This window comes from Nicotiana attenuata, chromosome 7 (assembly GCF_001879085.1).
Source record: "Nicotiana attenuata strain UT chromosome 7, NIATTr2, whole genome shotgun sequence".
NCBI lineage: Eukaryota > Viridiplantae > Streptophyta > Magnoliopsida > Solanales > Solanaceae > Nicotiana > Nicotiana attenuata.
In genome coordinates, this window is record NC_031995.1 from 56,919,495 (window position 1) to 56,926,984 (window position 7,490).

At 38.3% G+C, this 7,490-nt stretch overlaps 1 long non-coding RNA gene across 1 annotated transcript; it reads right to left on the minus strand.

The window, feature by feature from the left end:
* On the minus strand, positions 5,432–5,877 carry LOC109230496. Its single transcript, XR_002068651.1, has 2 exons — positions 5,653–5,877; positions 5,432–5,545 (listed from the first exon to the last, which is right to left on the minus strand). It is a non-coding gene; the product is annotated as an uncharacterized LOC109230496 (long non-coding RNA).

Genomic DNA, 7,490 nt, shown 5'->3' on the forward strand with positions numbered 1-7,490 from the left:
GCTATAGGCCTATAGCCCTTCACTTTTATTGGAGCTGGGACTTTTGGAATCAATGTAATGGTTGTGCAGTTCCATGCTGGCTTCATTCTACCTGTATGAAAGAAGTATGAAATAGCCTCATATATGTCCTGCTTCACTGTCTCCTAATGCTTGGTAAAGAATTATATAGGGTAACCATCAACTACAGGGGCTTTTTCCTTGAGCATCTCCCTTACTGCTTCATCCACCTCATCATGTGTCACCTCATTTTGTGAGACAATCTCCTGCTTTAATGCTGGTATTTGGACATGGCATTAACCCATTGGCTTTCCCCATTAGCCGAGTGAAAAAGTTGGTAAACTCTATTTCCACTGCTTTTGGTTTAGTGATATTTAATCCCGTGTCATTATACACAGTGGTGATAGTATTCTTGCCGGCCCTAATTTTCATCTGTGCATATAAGAACATAGAATTTGAATCACGATAATCAATCGATGTTGCTCTAGACTTCTGCCTCAGTAACCTTTCCTCTATAGAACTCCGTTTTTCCAATTCATTCATAGTGTGTTTCTCCTGTTCTATCAACATCTGATTAAAAGGATCAAGGGTCAAATTAGATTGAGTGCATTCCAATCTCTGCCTTATTTGAGTCAATCTTTGCTCATAACTTGCCATCTCCTTATTCAGTCCTTTTGCCTTATCTTTTAGTTTGTGTAGCTTTCGCCATATAGTAGTCATAGGGTCTTGCTCATCTTGCTATTGCCATACTCTATCCACCATAGGCCTAAAGTCCTTATGCTCCATTGTTACCAAGTATAACTTGAATGGCTTGGGATGATTAGTTCTTCTTTTCAAAATTTAAACAATGATTGGAGATTGTTAGAAACTCCAGGTTCTAGAAAGTCAGCTTCCAAATGCCCATAATTATTAATCCAGTTGAAATTGCCAAAAGCCCAATCAATCTTACTGTATACTCTATCATTTTCATTCTGCTTGTTGTACCATGTATAAAAACATCCCTTTGTTCTTAATGGGGTTAGTTGCATATTGTCAATACATTGCTTGAAATCCCGCACCTCACTTGTTGACACTGGTTGTCCTAACCTATCATCTGTGGTTAAGACATTATTGAAATCTCCACTTATGAGCAAAGGTACTTGGATTTGCCCCCCAACCAGATGCAAATCATGCCATAGAATTGCCCTTTCTTGCACCTTGTTCCTACCATAGACAACTGTCAACATGATCTTGGAACTGGTTACTAGATCTTCCACTAAGCAGTGAATTAATTGCTCATGAATATGGACTATCTTTACTATCAAGTTTGTCTTCCATAACAACCAAATTCTTCCATTTATAGCTTTTGTATAATTATAGCAATATCCCCAAGCTTTGGCTACCTTATTCACTAAATTTTTGGCCTTCTTTTCCTTTACTCTAGTTTCTAGATATCCAAGAATGCCTACTTTATTCTTTTGCAGAAAGAGTCTTAACTTATTCTGTTTATAGGGCTTATTCAGCCCCCTTATATTCCAGGTGGTTATGATCATGGTGGTTGTTTGATAGGCTCAGTAGCAATCCCATCTCCTTGTGCAGAAATCTGCCCACACTTTCCCAGTATTGTGAACCTGTTAGTAGTGCTAGCTTCTACAGTATGAGTCTGCTGCATTGCAACTGGACTATGCTGCACCCTACTTTCTTCATTCTTGCTTATCACCTGCATCCTTTGAGTAGAGCCATTCACAGATACTGTCTTCTGATTACCCTTTGGTTTCCATTCCTGTACTACTTTCTTCCTTCTGCCCCTATTTCTTCTTTAAGGAGCCTTAAACTCAGCCTCTTCATGATTCTGGTGGTTTGTCCTCCAACATTCAAAGTTGTCATGGCCAAAGTCTACACATTCTCTACAAAATTTTGGCCTCCACTGGTAGAGTATTTCCTGTTGCCTAGTCCCAGAAGGAGTAACAATCACTATACTTTCCTTAAAGGCTTAGTGATATCAACCTTCACCAGAACTCTTGCATAAGAGATTTTATTCAAATCTGCTATGAATCTGTCAGTGTACATGGGTAGTCCTATAGCACTAGCCATCTTGCTCAATGCATCAGCAGTCCAGTATCCAACAGGTAAGACAGGGAAGTGAATCCATAAACGGATTTTTGTTATACATTTAGGGTCAAAATGAAAATCCATTTCCCAATTCTGCAAAATGAATGGTTTGTTGTGATACGAGTATAGACCTGCTTGCATAACTAAGTCCCTTTCCTCAATTGTTGAAAATCAAAACACATAACACCCATCATTGTGATATAGAATTTGAGGTTTAGAAACAAAATCCCATACAGATTCTATATAATTCTCCATAGATTTCTCATACAAAGCATCACCAAGGACATATCCAATTAAGGCAGTCGCCCAGTGGTCGTTCAACCCACTTACATCTTCCTCAGCAATTTGAATAACTATCTTACAATCTCGATGACTTGGTGGAACATATTCCAGTCGCATTCCCATCTAAGAATTACGATTCTGCTGCTTGAGCTCCTTTGAATGATGTTCCTGCTCCTTCCCAGTCCCTGTTGTTGCTGCATGTTGTTCTATATCTGGAGATGATTGTGCGGAAGATCCATCTTCAGAGAATTGTAATCTTCTCGGAATTGTTGGCAATTGGTCCTTGCACTTTTGAATTTCCTTCTCCTTTACTACTTCAGTACTATTCCATTGCTTACTATTGCATTCATCTTCATCAATTAGCTCATTTTCCTCTCGAATTGGCTAGAATCAAGTGGGGAGAAAGCTACAAAACGTTAATGGAGTATATTTTTGCATCCCTGAAGTCACTGGAGTTACAGTAGCGGTCGTCGTTACTTGTTATTTGCGTCTTCTAGCCATCGACGGTGCATGTTAGCCTACCATGGCTTATCATGCGCCAGTCAAATAATTTTCATCATTGTTGAATTATAATGCTCCATTTAAACTTTATTGTTATTGAAACTTAAATGTTAACAATAAAAGTAAAAAACTTATAATAATATACTAAAGAGAGAGCTCTAACCAATTCTAGAGAGAGGGAGAGAATTCTTTCTCAAATGGTAGTGTAGGGTGTGTGTTTTACAAGTGATAGGGGGTTGTTTATAGCCAAAAACTAAAAATTACATAGTGTTTTCTAATGTCATTCATGATATCATTAGGAGTAAGTGTTAGCTAATGTCATGGATAGTGTCAACTGTGATGTAATTGTGTTGTCATGCTGATGTAATTTCTGATTAATTTCATAAAATATTAAATCATGGTCTTCTTCTTCTTCTTCTTCTTTTGATGATGATGATGATGACGTTGATGATGATTTTTCAGACAAGGATGCTTGATTTGGTCGACCTGGAATTTGTGTCTTGAGGGAATCAAGAATTTTCTCCATTTGCTGAATAAAATCAAGCATGCTGCTGGAACCTGCTAGTTGTGCATTTACAATAGACTTTTGCTGTAAAAATAAAATTTTGGCAGTATTTATTATAGGTAGATACTGCAGATGAGATAGAAACCACTTGTCTACTGCTGGCACATAGGCTTTGGATGAATCCCACATTTTATATCATTTGTAGTGGCCTTGGAGGGCTAAACATGATAGTCCATTATGTCCTTCTGGCTTGTGGAAGGAAAACTTTTGGGAGTATGTCCATGGGATATGAAATATGTGTGAAAATTGGAGGAGTATGGATATTTGTTGCTCACTTGATAACCTATGACAAAAATATTCATATCCTTCTTTTACCGGCGATGGGATGATTTCTGCTCTATGACCATAAACAGGCCACCACTAATGTATAAATGTCACGCCCCGAGCCACGCATCTTCTTCTAACCCAACGGCGGCCCAAAGTCACACGGCCTCTTCACTTCCTATGCTTGCAAGAAGCACCACACAAAAAATATTTGAGGCTAAAAGACCAATTGCAGGTACTGGATGTCTATCCTACATCCCACAAACCACAACCAATCAGGCTATTTCTTCACCAGTGCCACAAGATATTTCTTCAAGCAAAGGCTCCTCCTCCAACGAATCAACTAATATTAAGAATGTTGTCTACCCGCTCATTCAAATTCAACCAGAATTCTGGCATTCCAACCCCCAAGAGGTAGCTAAGAAAATACTTAGACCTTCAGCCAATTTAATCCAAAACACTCACAAAAATACCCAAAAATACTATGAGTTCATTCTCGCATATACCGGATCCTGTTTGTTTAAACACCACAAAGAAAAGTAGACCCAATCATATGTCACATATACTACGGTGTGAGTTAAAAAAATAATCTCACCAAAAGAATGAGGAACCTATCCAGCCAAATACAAAAAACTTTTCTCAGCATTTTGATCGACAATTTTACAATTGTTATGACAACTAGGCATCGTGGATGAATGCTTTCAGCTTCAGAAACCAACTTGGAAAATATTCATGGTTTATCCTCTGGAGTAAGCAATTAATCTCAGAATTTCCTCAGCGGTTTATTGTCACGCTCCGAGCCTGGGGGCGAGACCGGCACCTGGTGCCTTACCTATCCTTGCATACCACTTGCGACTAAGGGACTCTGAACATGTAATGTCATACTCTGGCCATGGGCCACATTACAAGCTAATGTGCAAAGCAAAATAGAAAACTGAATGAAGGTTAACGCTGACTAAATGTCAACATAAAGCTGGGCCGGCAAAACCGTCATAAATACTATAACTAACAAGCCAACAAAATATACGTACAGGGCCTACAAGCCCAACATACTGCACTAACTAACATGATATGTCAACGAGCCTCTACTGATAGATGTACTGTGATCGGAACAGGGCCCCGACCTACCCATAACCTATCTAGATATATACACAAGATGTACACAAAACTTCTAGACCCGGCAACTCCGAAGGACGGGGAGCTTACCGATAAAGCTGAACTGGGGCAAATGTTACATATTGCGTTTCTCGTACGTTAAAGTTTCGTCTTCAGTTAATTGACATAGACTCGGGGATGAGATTATCTTGAGGTTAGCATATTTATGTTATTTATTGCAAGCGATAAGTAAGTGCCATGAAGGATAAAGGGTACACGAATTAAAGAAAATGAGTTTCGTTGAAGATTGTCAATTTGGGATAAAATACGGGGCGAGCGATAATAACCGATATTTATGGACTAGTACCATACAAGGTGTCATATGACCATGATTGTATGATGTATAAAGTGTATTAAAAAAATAATTAAAATTTTAGGTAATTTGAGATAATTCTTAATTATGTGGATAATTGGTTAGTTATCGGGTAGAAAGATATTACCTAATTAATTAATTAATTATTGGATAAGATTATAAACCCCTCCCCCACCCCATGTGGCAGCAAGCCACCACCCAAACAAAATGACTCATTAGTCATGTTGGTTAGGTGGCAAATTGTTATGATAATAGCCTTGAAATTCAAGAAAGGATTTATAAGCTTTAGCAAGTTAAAAGATTCATTTTATCTAACGTTTGAGGATAAAGAAATGAGCTCTCCAAGAGACTCTCTGAAGCTACCAAAAAAACGCAACCTGAAGCAAAAAAAAATAAAAATGCAAATTGAAGTTAACATAAAAGGGTACTGATCTTTAATAGATCGAGCAGACATTTTGCAATTTTAAGGGAGTACGGTGTAAACCTTTTCCAAGAATATCATACGGATTCTTCCTTACTCCAGGTATGTTAAGGCTATCCCTTCTTTCTTTTTGGCATGATCTATACAATAAAATCGAAATGAGCAACATAGTCCATTTCATCCGTACTGCATTTTCAACAAAAGGTTATCTACTTGCACATGTGAAGACATTAGCTTAAAATTTATTCTGGTGTTCGTTTTCTCTTGGAGTTTCCACTATGTCTTATGGCCTTTGGTACTTGATTTGTTGTAAGAGCTTTCCATTGCGTCTATTATGCTTGTCTTATGGGCACACTTCAATAGCAATTTGTGTGGTCCCATCTATTTAGGATCACAGTTTAGCCGTGACAATGGTTAGATACTAAGGTGTCTGATATATTTTTGAAGATCGAGGTCATTAACTTATGTTTCATTGTCTATTATCTTCTATTACTATATTTTGTTGATCTTCTGCTTCATTATCCTTATTTTGCATCTACTACTCATATAGCATGATACATACCAATGATGTGAGGGTTCTTTCCTTAGTGCATTGTTATTCCTTACGTATATTTTTCTAGTTTTGTAAGTTACGGTATTCTCCTTATCGGGACTCATATTCAATTGAGTATTTTCTTCTTCCTGTCAAGAGAGCAGAGAGTCTATAAATACAGTATTACAGTATTTTCATTACCATCGAGCTATAATCGATGGGCAGGCCCCTATTGGGTAACCTCTGATCAGATGGTAAGTTATATACCAAGCCTACTGTGACTGAGCGCCTATAAGCAAGCCTAGTTGGTCGAGATACAGAGCCTAGTATGGCCGAGCACCTATGAGCAAGCCTACTACAGCAGAGCAGTTATATATATATATATATATATATATATATATATATATATATATATATATATATATATATATATATATACACACCGAGCCTTATAAGGCCGGACAGCTATTTTACCTACTATATTGAGAGAATAGAGTCAGTATCAGCAGGTGAACATATCTTCAGATTAACTTTGACCCCCAGTTGCTTTCAGTTATTATATTATCTGTCCAATTTCAGCTTTCAGTATATTTTCTTACATACTCGGTACATATTTCGTACTAACGTCCCTTTCTGGGGGCGATGCATTTCATGCGTGCAGGTTCAAACAGACAGAAGGGTAGACATCCTCAGTAGGTGTTGCCCGAGTTCAGCTTTATCAGTAAGCTCCCTGTCCTTCGAAGTTGCCGGGTCTAGAAGTTTTGTGTACATCTTGTGTATATATGTAGATAGGTTATGGGTAGGTCGGGGGCCCTGTTCCGATTATCGTACATCTATAAGGAGAGGCTTATAAACATATCCTGTCAGTTACTGCAGTATGTTGGGCTTGTAGGTCCTGTACGTATATTTTGTTGGCTTGTTAGTTATAGTATTTATGACGGCCTTGCCGGCCTAGCATTATGTTGACATTTAGTCAGTGTTAACCTTCATTCAGTTATATATTTTGCTTCGCACATTATCATGTAATGTGGCCCACGGCTAGAGTATAACATTATATGTTCAGAGTCTCTTAGTCGCAAGTGGTATGCAAGGATAGGTAAGGCACCGGGCGCCGGTCTCGCCCCTAGGCTCGGGGTGTGACAATAAACCACTGAGGAAATTCAAAGGTTAATTGTTTACTCAAGAGAATAAACCATGAATGTTTTCTAAGTTTGTTTTGAAAGGTTAAAGCTGTCACGACCCAAACCAATGGGCCGGACGGGCACTCGGTACCTTACCCAATCGAGTATCAGGGTAATGTATCTTTCTTATTACATCATCATATACACGTGACATACGGGCCTAATAGGCCAACGTGATCATTTATAAA